The sequence below is a fragment of the Lipotes vexillifer genome, unplaced genomic scaffold (genome assembly GCF_000442215.2).
Source record: "Lipotes vexillifer unplaced genomic scaffold, Lipotes_vexillifer_v1.1 scaffold478, whole genome shotgun sequence".
Classification (NCBI taxonomy): Eukaryota; Metazoa; Chordata; class Mammalia; order Artiodactyla; family Lipotidae; genus Lipotes; species Lipotes vexillifer.
In genome coordinates this window covers 175,812-188,312 of record NW_006779682.1, presented here as the reverse complement: position 1 = coordinate 188,312, position 12,501 = coordinate 175,812, and the positions used below count along the sequence as shown (strand labels likewise).

Below are 12,501 nucleotides of genomic sequence, written 5' to 3'. Positions count from 1 at the left end.
ATATATATATATATATATATATATATGCACTTTTCCAGATTCTTTTCCATTATAGGTTATTACAAGATATTGAATATAGTTCCCTGTGCTATACAGTAGGTCCTTGTTGTTTATCCATTTTATATATAGTAGTGTGTATCTGTTAATCCCAAACTCCTAATTTATCCACCCCTCCTTTCCCCTTTGGTAACCATAAGATTGTTTTCTACGTCTGTGAGTCACACACTGATTCTTAAGCTCTGATATGATCACAGAGTTTGACCAGCGTCCATGTGTGCTGGTTTCCTGTCTGCACTCGGAGGGTCCTCTTTACTGGATGCCATTAACGTTAGTCTTTCGAGATAGGACTCTTTTTTTTAATGTTTCAGAGCAAAGTGGAAGCCAGGTGTTTCCTCCCAAGCTTGAAGTGTTGAAAAGTAACCAGTGACCTATAGTAACCTCTCTGGAAACCAGACATGTATGTTTACAGATCTTGAAAGGACAGTCTCATGGGGGGGCGTTGGTGGGCTATCCATAAGAACAGAAGAGATGACGGAGCAGGCGGGACTCGGAGGTCTCGGGAGAGCCACGCACACAGGAGTTTGCCGCCGGCCTGTTGCATGTTAATGGGAGTTGATGACTGATGGCATTCTGAGTTCTCTTAGCAACGTGGATGCTCCTTTGCCAGCTCTAGGTTTTCAAAGTGTGTGGAGTTAACGCCTCCCTGGGTTGGTATTTCTTTCTCGAGCCTGACCGACCTCTTCCCGTGGAACTCACTCCGCATCCCCCGCTGCCCCGTGCATCCTCCATGTGTCCATCTTTGAGCGGGGGGTGACTGGGAGAGGACGTGCTACACATCACCCAGAAACAGTGATCCTCAGTTTCTAATGAATCATTTAAAACAACTTGAACATCTATGAGGAATTTGGAACAAAGTGACTCAGGTACCCCCGGAATATGCTGGAATATTGGGGTTGTTCAGAGCTCTCAACTCAAAGCTAGATTCAATCTTTTTTTGAAGAAGACCCACAAAGACTCACTTGTTTACTTTTCATCTTTCTGCCCCTTTTTGCCTTCATTTTGCTTCCTACTCTCTTGACGTGAGGCAGTTGAGACGGTTGGCTTGGCCACCCTGGAATTCCCTGGAGCCATGATTTTAGAACCTTGACTGACTGGTCCCTGGGACCTTTGAGCCGAGCTGGTTGTGGGATGATTTTGTGTCTGTTGGCACAAATGGGAACAGATCCCAAACCTCCTCAGTGGCTGATACCATAGCATTGTTATCTGAGACTCAACATGTTCAGAGTGTGCCAGCCTGTTTTGTTAACAAAGAAATTCTGTGAGAGGCTCAGGGTTGGGCCCATTTGCTTGAGCCCCTTGAAATTTCAACAGAAGGTTCCAGCCTTTTCCTTCTCCGCTTGAACAAAGATTTTACCGAAAAAATGCACCGAGCGACCAGGAGGGTGTCATGAGGTTTTGACCTGATGTGTCTCTATAGACAAACTGCGGCAGACCTGTGGGCCACGTGGGCAGGTTTCTGTCCACGTGTTACGTGTGGGCTTAGAAACGTGGTCATGATGCTGAAAACGCTTGGGTGGGTATCCTCGCAGGTGAAGGCTTGAAATGCAGAAATGCACATGTTTGAAAACCATGGCAGAATCTTGGTTTGAAATCCAACCCAGCAGGTGTTCACCTGGGGCTGGCAGGTGAAGAACATCATTTCCTGGTCAGGTGTGCGGCTTGCCCACCCTCTGTTCTCTACATGTTCGAACTGGTCACACTGATTGTCAACAGTGATGGCCTCTTAATTAATGAGGGAGGGGCCACTACCGTCCATGGCCGGTGGCCTCCTAGGAAGCCCCGCCCAGATGGCTGCCGGATAAACACTTGCCCTGCAGTAACCTGTGTGGGCTCAAGCGGGGAGGAGTAGAAAGTGGGCCCCCGGGACCTGCCTGTGAGTCAGAGATGGCTAGGGCTGGAGAGGAAGTCGGGCACCGTCAGTCTGGTGCGTTCAGGTGTTTGGTTTCTCAACCAACGAGGCCTGACTTCTCTGTCTGGCTTCCTCCCGGCCTCTTTCTCCACCCCAGCGCCTGTGTCCACTTCCCTCTCTGTGCCCCTTCTCCCGTGCAGCCCCATCGTTTCCTTTGTTCTTGGTACCCTCGCAGTTCAGAATTTAGATGGTTTATCACTCCCGCATACCTCGAGGGTGTGGGATACTCGTCCACCTTCTCACTGAATAGAAAGGAAGCCACGTGTGAAGGGCTTGCCCGAGCCTGAGCTGGGGGGTGGGCCGGGGGCTGGGTGGTGGTTTCCGACGCTTGGGCACCCAGGCAGCGCCTGGTGCAGGGCCTCAGGGTGCCAGGGTCCCCATGGCCATAGGGAAGCTGTGTTCCTTCTCTAGGCTTGGTGCCCACAAATGCTTGCCGAGCTGGCAAGCATTTCTCTTTTCTCTTAGTGGCAGTTTTATATTTCGCATCACCTCTGTGTGATGCCCAGCGTGATGCCAAGTGTGACCAAACTTTGGGGCAGGAGCTTTTGCTCTTACTTCTCTGACCATATTCTGTTTTTCTGTCTGTATCAAGTCAATAGTTTTTGGTTTTGGTTTTGGTTTTTAAATTCAACTTTATGTGCTGAGTGCATTGTAATGACCACAGGTGAAGTGTGTAGTGAAGGACAAACGATCCTGAGGGCTGGAGTGATTCGCTCAAGGTCAGAGCCAGCAAGGTCCGCCATCCAGCCGTCGGATTCCTAGTTCAGGCTTCTTTCCATCATGAAGACACTGGGCCACTCCAGTAAACTCTAGGAAAGCCGTTTTCTCCCAGAACACGGTGCTACAACACAAACTCAACACAGAATGCTGTAGCAAAGCCTGGCACTGGGATTAGAATAATATTAAAAACTCCTACACAGTTATTTTAAAGAAAGAAGACGGAGAAAGAGAGCTTCATAATCCTTAGTAGAAGGGTCATAAGTCACTCCATGGCAGTATTTTTAAGAAGGCAGAGTGTCAGGCACTGATGCTTTCTAATTCTTGAGCTTGACAATTGCCAGGCATTGACTTCAGCATCTAAGAAAACAACTTGTATTTTCAGTTGTAGCTCCATTTTCACCATATGATTAATGATGTCTTGAGAGGAAAATCTGGATCGTATAATAGATTCCTAGTAGACAACATAATTGTGAAAGGAACTGTTCTCAGGAGAAAAAAAGTACACCCCAAGGATGATTTTCCTGGCTTCTGATACAGTGATTACTTTCCCTCAAGGCATTCACTCACATAGCCTAAGTTGATGGGACAGATGATTTGGAACAATGCGGACTCTGGTGCCGTTACACAAACTGTTGTGTCGAGGGACGTAGGGGAACAATCCGGTTTGATTGTCCTCACTCACCCCAGTGTGACTTATTTTTGAAAGCAGCTTTTGCGTCCTGGATGGTAGACACTGCGTTGGCATTGGTAACATTTAGGACCCCTTGTTAAGAAGAGAATCCACATTGTGAAATGCTGAGGTGGAGCGGAGAAAATTCTACACTGAGACAGCACTCTCTGGCTTTCAGAGCTCGTCCACACAGTGGAGTTAAGAGGGTACTCTGGGTCGTCTGTCCCCCAAGGAGACTGGAGCCATTTCCATTTATACAATTCAAGCAGCCCTTTGGGCCAGTTGGCTCAGGGGCCAATTCTGTCCTTTCAATGTGTGGAGTACACGAGGTTCAGAGATGTATCCCAGGTCACAGGAGCAGGGGAGGTGGGACGTGAAGGCAGGTCTGGGGGGCTTGAGGCTATAGGACCTGACAAGGCACCTAGTAAACATCCGGCCCTGACGTGGGCACACAACGGAACCATTATGGCACGGATGTGCCTCACCCCATTTTACAAAACCACTGGGGGTGGCCTTGACGGTTACCTCTGACTCATTTCCCCTTTAATCGGCCTGCTTGGATGTCAGTCACCTCTGCCTTTCACAAGGACCCATAAAGAGGTTTCCTAATCCCATGGAGAGGCCTGGCTGTCCTGTCTCCTCCCCAGGGAGGTGAGGCTGGCACGTATGGCATGCTTTGCACAAACAGGTGACATGATTCTTAGAAATGAAATAACACCTCCCAAGATTACCTTGTGGGTTGAGAACAAAAGTAATCATATCTGAGGGTTTGGAGAGTTTTCTTTACTCTTCCCCAGCCCGGCTGGGGCCTCAACACAGTAACACTCCGATGGAATGGGACAGCACCTCCTACTTTGAAACCGGACCTCCAGCCTCATCCTTGCCAAATGCCAGGATGGAGTTAAATATTCTGGGCAGCCCCACGTCAGATTATCTGTATTGGTTTGCTTCTGAGCTATAAAAATGCATTCGAACACCCTTCTCAGATTGAAGTTTGCTTTCTCTTAATTTCCATGGCAATTTCACAAGGCCTGCACTGACAGGCTGGCTAAAATGAGTAGAATGTGCCACTAAAATCCCTTTCAGCGATTCCATGAAGGGAAGACTGGATTCCAACCCAGCGCTGGATGACTTGATCCAACTGACTGGGACAGGGGTGGGGAGGGAAGGCCAGAGAAAGGGAGACTCTAGAAATCCCAGAGCAGAGAGGGGGCTCCAGTGGGGGGCGCTGCTCAAGAGCAAAGGCGGGTTTCTGTTCCCCTAGCATGAATGAATCACTTTTGTGCTTCTTGGAAACTATCGTGCTAAGGCGGGCTTTCTTTGGGGTGCAAAAGAAATGGCTTTTGATACTCTTCCTTTGTCTTTATTTGAGGCTGTGACTGGTCTTATAGTGCAGTGTGGCAAACCTAAACCTTGCTTGCCAGGGCTCCCTGCTTGAGGCTGGGGCTTTACACCAGGAGCCCAATGACCCCAGGTCACCTTGGTGACCGCAGATGGCTGGAGACCTCCTCCCATCCCTTCCCGGGCCAGTTCGCAAGCTCTCAGTGGCTTCCTCTCAGGCCCATTTGGTGATGAGGTCTTCTGGAATAGTTCTGTACTTCCGTCTTATATGCTCCGAAAGAGGCTTTGAAAAACTGTGGAGGATGGGCTGACTCTCAGGACAGGTGGATGTAGCGTGACCATGTACAAAACCAAAAGGGTTTGCTAGTTTACAGGCAGAACTTGAACATCCAAGGGGTCTAGGCGCCCCTTCTCCAGCCAGCCCCTTCTCTCCCTTGGAGCACACTGCATGGAAGCCAAACCGTCACCAGTTGGGACCTGGAATCAGGAGTGCGTGATTCAAGTGTGGCCCGATCCGGCTCAACAGCCCCAGTAGACACGGCACAAGTGGCCCTGCCGACACTGGCTCGTCTCCTTTGCTTCACTGTCAGGCCACCCCCGTGGCCTTCCGGTTGGCAAGGCACAGTAACACGTTGCTATTTTTCCAGAGAGTGTGCCTGGTCTGGAGCCATCTGGTCTCTTCAGTGTGACTTTGCAGGACTGTGTTCTGCTCAGTGGGGGGTTGGTGTCACTATCACTTTTCAAGGACATTCTTGCGACACTCATTTTCACTTGCTGGGGGAGGGTGCCCTCCTGCCTTCCTTTAACACCCCCAAATATGCTGACATCTTGAAAACCTCACGTGCAGGAACTAACGTCCTCTCTTGTAAACCAGAACCGAATCCATCAAGGCCAAGAAATAACACAGGGTGACATTCTGCTGAACACGAAACCATTTCTTTTGTCTATAAATTGGCAGAAGAAAATGTTTAGTAACCATACACCTGCTCTTTTTGAGTTCAGTTGTAGAATCAACAGATTTGCTTATTTAAGGAACAAAGGTAACCACGTGGGTCAGATTCAAAGCCATTTGGAAAGACTGAACCGTACAAACCGGGGGTTTGTAGAACCCCTGGAGGTACGTGCTCTATAAAACCCTTGCTGATACAGTTCCAAAACCTCTACAGGAAAGCGTACATTCAAGTAAAATGTCTCTGATACTGAATGTTTTTGCCCCTAATTTGAGAAAAGGCGTCAAGAGGAGTTTTCAGAGTGAAGGATGGAGACTGATGCACCTGCAGGGACCCGGCCTGATGCACAGCCCTTAGTTTTACTTCTCACTTTGTCAGCTGTGCTGTCGTTAGTCACCTTTGTGCTTGTGGGGTAAATGGCATTCGGTGTCAAAATTAAGACATGCCAGAGTGATTTCAAGACTGTGATTATGTCCAGCTGAGACCTATATTTAGAGCCTGAATCCTGGAGCCCAAAGGGTCCTGGGAGCTCCCTCATCTGACCTCTCACCCGTGGAGCAGTCCCTCTCGCCCCTTGACAACGGGAAGCCAGGCTGTCTGGGCAGCAGCCAGAGCCTGACATCTCTCTGTGTGGCCAGGTCCATGTTTGCACAACTCTCATCCTTAGAATTCTGTCTGTTGAGCTGAAATCTCAATCCGAGTCATGTTCATTTGTTGATCCAAGTTCTGCTTTTTGGAATTCTGCAGAACACGTACAATCTTGGTCTTGAAATGAGCTCACCAATTGGGAGGAGAAAAGCCTAACCATGTACAAAACAGGTAGATCGAGATCCAGGGCTACCTGGAAAGGAGGAAATAAGAAGCCTGTGGTTCATGGAGGAGATGAGGCTGGAGTCCTGCCTTGGGAGCAGGTACCACAGTGGCATCCCTGGGGGCAGGGCGGTGAGCAGGGGCCCCTGCTGGAATGTTCTTGGTTTTGGTTGTGAACTGGTAAGGGTGGAGATCAACGGAAAAACAGAACCTGAGTGACTCTTTCTGTTTCTTTTATTGTCATAAGGTGAGCTGATGCGCTCAGACAAAAAAGTCCCTCGCCTTGATAGCTCCACTGCCTATCTTGAAAGCGAAACTTTTAGCAGGAATTTTATGGGATTTCTCAGTTTTTATTTCTTCCCTCCCACTGTTTTGGCGGGAGAAGTGTTTTTTTTTTTTTTTTTTTTTTTTTAATTAAAAATAGCTGTTTACTAAGCAAATGCTGTTTGCTTTAGCATATTGTCTCATTATGTGTTCCCCGGAAAGCCACGGGGCATTATCAGTGTGGACATTACCCAGGAGAAAAGGAGGCTTAGAAGGAGGCAGATCTCAGGTTCAGGCTTAGACCACAAGTCCTAACGACCTGCCTCTCAACAAGTTCCACTGAGAACCCTTCTCCCTTTTGTCATTTCGCAGGTCCACGTAAGATGAGCTGTCTTTCTCACCTTTTCTTTGCGGATGACAAACACAACCCCAGACCCTGGCGGCAGCAGGGGTGCCACAAAAGCCCTTCTCATCTGCTGGGGAAGGGGACCCCCAGATTTCCTTCATGAGCTGGGCTGGGGGCAGTTTTGGCTTCCATCGTGAATCAGAACTCCGTCCAGCTGGCTGGGGTCTGTGCGGGGAGCCTCTGCTCGCCCTGCCTCTCCAGGACGGGGTGATCGGGCCCCCTGTCGTCCACCCCTACGTTCCTTCCAAGGGCGACCCGACCGGCTTGTCTCGAAGGAGCGAATTCATTCTGGCCAGGCCCACCCCACGCCCGCCGAGAGGGCTCTTCCGCCGGCTTTAAAAATGGAGTAAAAACCCCTCTCTTTTCTTGGCCGGGGTGGACGCTGACTCTGCAGGCATGGGGCCCAGGGCGACGTTTGCGCTGTCCCAGCCAAGCGGCAGGGACACACCTGCTTTCAGCTATAGATCTGGCTGAGGGTCCGGCAGAGGCTCCCTGGAGCTTTTCGTGCTCCTCGGGAATCCTAAATTTTCAATAGTTGAAAGAGAAGAGCACTGCCGGCCTAGCTGCGAGCCGGGCAGGTGCGCCCCGCTGCGCGTGCGCAGTGGCCGCCGGCTGCCGCCGCCGCCGCCGCCGCCGCCCGCGCCGGGGTTACTACCGGTCAACGCTCGCGGGTAACCTCGGCGGCGCCGCGCGATTGGCTGGCTGCGCGCCGGGCGCTGTTGCTAAGCGCGAGCAGAGGACGCCGAGCTCCTAGGTCCGGACGCTGCGGCCCCTCCGAGCAGGCCGGGGTCTCCGCCTACCCCCGAATGGGGCTGCCCTGTGCACAGCGGACCCCCGGGCATGCACTCCCCACTGCTCCAGCCCAGATCCGACGAACACCTGGGCCCAGAAAGTGGGAGAACCTTTCCAGTAGCCTAATTTTGCTCTGGAGGCATCACTAAAATGTATCTGAGGAATGGAGATATTTCTTACCCAATGATTATTATTTTGATGTCTTTAAGCATAATTGGGAAACTTCACTGGAATAGAAATAGCACATAGATATTTAGAAAGGCTGTCCTCAGGAAAATGGCTGGCGTCCTGTGCAGTGTCTCAGTCCTTATCGCTTTCATCAGAATGGGGAGGCTTCATGAATTTTCCAGACTTCTATTTAAAGTGGCAAGTGGGGCCATTAGGTCAGGTGCATGCGTTTCCTGTGAGACAACCGAAACCCGAATCCTCATGAAATGTTGTTTTGCTTTGTTTTAGGTTCCCCCTGTGGGTGGAGTAATGAGAGGCAGGGCCTCCTAGTTTGGGCCAAACAGATGAAGCAGTCAGCGTTTACAAATGACCAGGGTGGATTTTGGAATCCCGGAATTCCCTTAGGAATCTGAGTGGCAGGTCCAGTAAGTGGGCTGGAATCCAGTGTCACGCTGCAAGGCTGCCGCTTCCCTGATCCCTGCTGACTCACATCCATCCTGGGTGTGTTAGCGAGGCTTAGATAAATAGCAGCTGAACTTTAAGTGTGCTTCCCGTAGCATCCAGTACACATCGTGTGCGTGTGTGTGTGTGTGTGTGTGTGTGTGTGTGTGTGTGTGAGAGAGAGAGAGAGAATCCATACATGTGATCTAAATATAAACATGATTTCTACAAGTTGGGCTCCGTTCCAGCGCCTCAGAGGCCTGGGATGCCTTGATGGAACTGGAGGTGCCATGCTTTGCCTCTCCCTGGGAACCAGGGTCTTCCCTAGACACCCGGCCAGTCTGGTTCCTATGGGCTGAATTTAGGTGAGTTATGAAACGTTCAAGCCATCATTCATATGGCTCCTGACCAAACACAAGGAGACCGGGAGCTAATGATGGTTCTTATGAGGACAGTCTTGGGTTTTACTTGGTTGCTTATTTGATTTTGTGATTGTACAGTTGACATAAACCTACCTAGAAAGTATGGTTCTCAAATCTCTGAGACTCACTGACCTGAAGGTTGGATACAGGAATCAGAGATGGTGGTGGGTAACTTTTACACATAAATTCCCTCTTGTGTTTTCCTGAGGTGCGGCTGGTGAAGTGGGTGAAAAACCTTTGGAAAAAAGAAGGAAGTGCACATTTATGATAGCCGAGACGTTCCATTGCTATAAACAGTAACAGTGCTTATTGCCAGCAGAAGAACAGACTATATCCAAAAGCTGGTTGAAAAGTGGGGACCCCTTACATTTAGTTTCACATTTTATGAGAGTCCCCATTGAGACTTGGAAAGGAAGCTTGTGGGTTTCCTGTTTCTAAGACCTGCATGTCAGCCTGTCCAGAAAATGGTTATGTCCTAAATGGTATGAGAGGGTACTGTCTAATCATGGGCTTCTGGTCTACCCTGTAAGTTGTCACAAATGTGCTGCATGCCTTGGTCCAAACCCCACACCCTTTTCTCGTCTCTGATTTTTGTCTGGCTTAGAGAGGAGGATGACAACTGTCATCTTGTCCCTTTGTCTCTTCTTAAGAGTGTTCTTAGTTTCAGGATTGGATAAGTCTCTATAAAGTGCTTAGCCTGGCCGAAAGTCTCTCTCTGGGCCCTTTCCTGCTTGTCTCTTTTCTCTGCAGCCACTCTGCATGTGCCAGCCAGGTGGACCGCCTGCTGCAGAAGGGGCTGCTTACCTAGTATCTGTGTGTTCTCTGCCTGGACCACACCCTCTGCCAGGAACCCTCCCTGCCTCCCTAAGCTGGGGGAAAGCCTGCCCTCATCCATCCTTACCTCCAGGGCCAGGGTCCTTCCTGGGCACCTCCCTACCCCTCTGCCCTACGATCATAGAACTCAGTGCATGATTTTATGTGTTTCTTCTTCTGAGCTTCCAAGCAGGGGCTGTGTCAGTCACCCCTCATCTCTGCCACCTACCCCATGCTTCACTCAGAGTCGGCACCCTCTAGGTGTCTGCCAAATGAATGTATGAAATGACAAAACTCTGAATCACAGTAGAAGACCATATGCCTTTACCCCAGAAGAGGTCTTAGGAGAAGTGGGGAGGAAAAGCGAGAGCCCCGAGGAGATGGAGTGTTTTGATCTTCCCTTGCTGTGTCAAGCCCGTGCGCCATCTCTGACCAGCCACGTAGGAAGTGGTTTCTAGGTGTTGCTTCCTTGGGGCAGCTCAACCGCTGGCCTCAGCTGCAGCGTCGTGGATGGGCAGGCGGGCTGCCGGGCAGTGGGGAGAGCCTGGATTCTGGGTCAGGCAGCCTGCACTTGAAGCCCGGCTCCACGTGGTTTGGGGGCCTCGGTTTCTCATCTGCAGAATGGGGCTGATAAGAGTGCCAGTCTCAGAGGGTCGGAGTGGGGCGTGACTGTGACCCACGTGCACACAGTGGGGCTCAATGCTTTGTAGTGTGTGGGTCAAAGGTCTCTGAAGGGTTGGGTTCTTGGCTTCATTAAAGATTTGGCATAATAATAATAATAAAATAATAATAATAATACAGCTCATGTGCAGTAACTTACCCCATCTTCCCAGCAACCCCGTGGGAAGGTTTGCTTACCCTTTGCCCTGTGGTTCAGAGCAGTTAAGTCCCTTGCGCACTTGTCCAGCAGCACAGAAGTGCCGTCTCTTGCACGGCATCCGGGATCTCTCATCCAAATACCTGGAGCTTCCTGCCGTCCCAGAGGGAGACAGCTGACAAGCTTCCCTAGAGTTGTTCTCCGCGAGAATTTCTATACTGTTCCTTCTCTACCGTGCCCCTGGGTTTCCTGCTCACGGCAACAATTAGGACTAAGTCAACCGAGCGTTTCAGAGATGTGAACAAATGCCTCTTGTTAGGACGCATGTGCTTTCGTGGACCAGCTATAGGTAGAGTTTATTCTATCCAGGAGGTCTTCCAAGAGCTTTAGGCTACCACCCGAGGAGGGTTGCATGGTCCAGACATTTACATGGAAGCATCTACACTTGTCGTTACTGGATGGAAATTTCCACCGCTGGAAATTTTACACTTTAGGGCTTGGCCTCAGGAGTGAGGTTTGTGTAGGTTACCTTAGGAGGATGTGAGATTTTATCAGGTGCCGTGCATTTTAGTCTGGTGGCTAGACTTTGACGATTGAACATTAAGGATGTTGTACCCACTGCTCCAACTGGCAGCCGCGGGGGTGTCGGTGGCGAGCGAGGTCTCAGCGTGGCAGCGGCATGGCCAGCGCGTGAAGGCTGTTCTTGGAGTTGCAGATATTTAACGTGAAATCCCAGTGGCTGTAGTTTTGTAGAAAATGTATTTTCCTTCCTTTACAGTAATTCTGAATTAATGTGTACCAAGAAGGAGGTTAAGATGAATTGAATTGTATGTGGGGCTTAGTTAAAATTTTCCTTCTTTCTCTCTCTGTTTATTTTAATAAAATGATTCCCTTTCTAGCGCCTTTTAGCAACATGCACTCAGCAGAGAAGTGGGTAGGGCTGGAAACGTGGCCTCCAGACTAAAAGAGCCAGGGTTCAAAACCCGGCTCTACCACTTACCAGCTGGGCCACTGGCTGAGTCACGTAACCTCCCTGTAGAAAGGGGTTATTAATAATTATAATACCCATCTTATTGGACCAAATATCTTGATACAGGTGAAGCTCTGTGCCCAACATGTAGCATTTAATAAACAGTAGCTACAGTCCTTATGAATGGTATTATATGGGATATAATAAAATAATAATAGCCTAGAGTCAACAGGATGTTATCATTCTAAAAGTAAGTTGGGGGTAAACTCTGAGGCTTTAGAAATAAAAGGAGTGAAGCTACTGCACAGTTATGATGAACGTTGACTTAGCTGAGCGTTTCCTGGGTGCAAGGCAGGAGGGGAAGGACCTCCCGAGGTCACAGGGCTGTAAGTCTTGTGTTAGAGGGAGGGTCCAGCCCTGTGTACCTGCCTTGGGCTTCGAATCCGCTGCTCTGGGACTTTGTCAGCATCGCGGGGGTGGGGTGGCCACGTGGGCAGACTTTCCAGTGGGATTCGGGGGCCCGGAGGCCTGTAATGGCCAGGAAGGACACGTGGATCTCTGGGAGTTTCGTAACTCTGACGCTCAAGGACTTGCTCTGAGAGCCCTGCCCACGTCCAGAAGTGACTGGACTTGGAATGCGAGAGCCAGACGACCTGGCTGGGCCACCAGGGTTCATGAAAACCTGTGCAATGTGGGCCTTCTTGGTTCACATGACGTCCATGAGCTTGCTGTAGACTGAAGGGGGACACATCGGGGGACACATCAGAGCTGTGTTTCTGGGGGGAGTTTGAAAATTCATAGGATTTGGTAATGTTATACTGTTTGGTAAATGATTCCGTCGTATGGAGAAGGCCCCAGGGTGCTTTGGTCACTTTTTGGTTTTTTTTTTGCGGTACGCGGGCCTCTCACTGTTGTGGCCTCTCCCGTTGCGGAGCACGGGCCCCGGAC

At 50.0% G+C, this 12,501-nt stretch overlaps 1 protein-coding gene across 3 annotated transcripts in view; it reads left to right on the top strand.

The window, feature by feature from the left end:
- Positions 1 to 12,501, top strand: part of ABCG1 (ATP binding cassette subfamily G member 1) — a 65,722-nt gene that overhangs the window by 7,417 nt on the left and 45,804 nt on the right. The gene's annotated exons all lie outside the window — the stretch shown is intronic.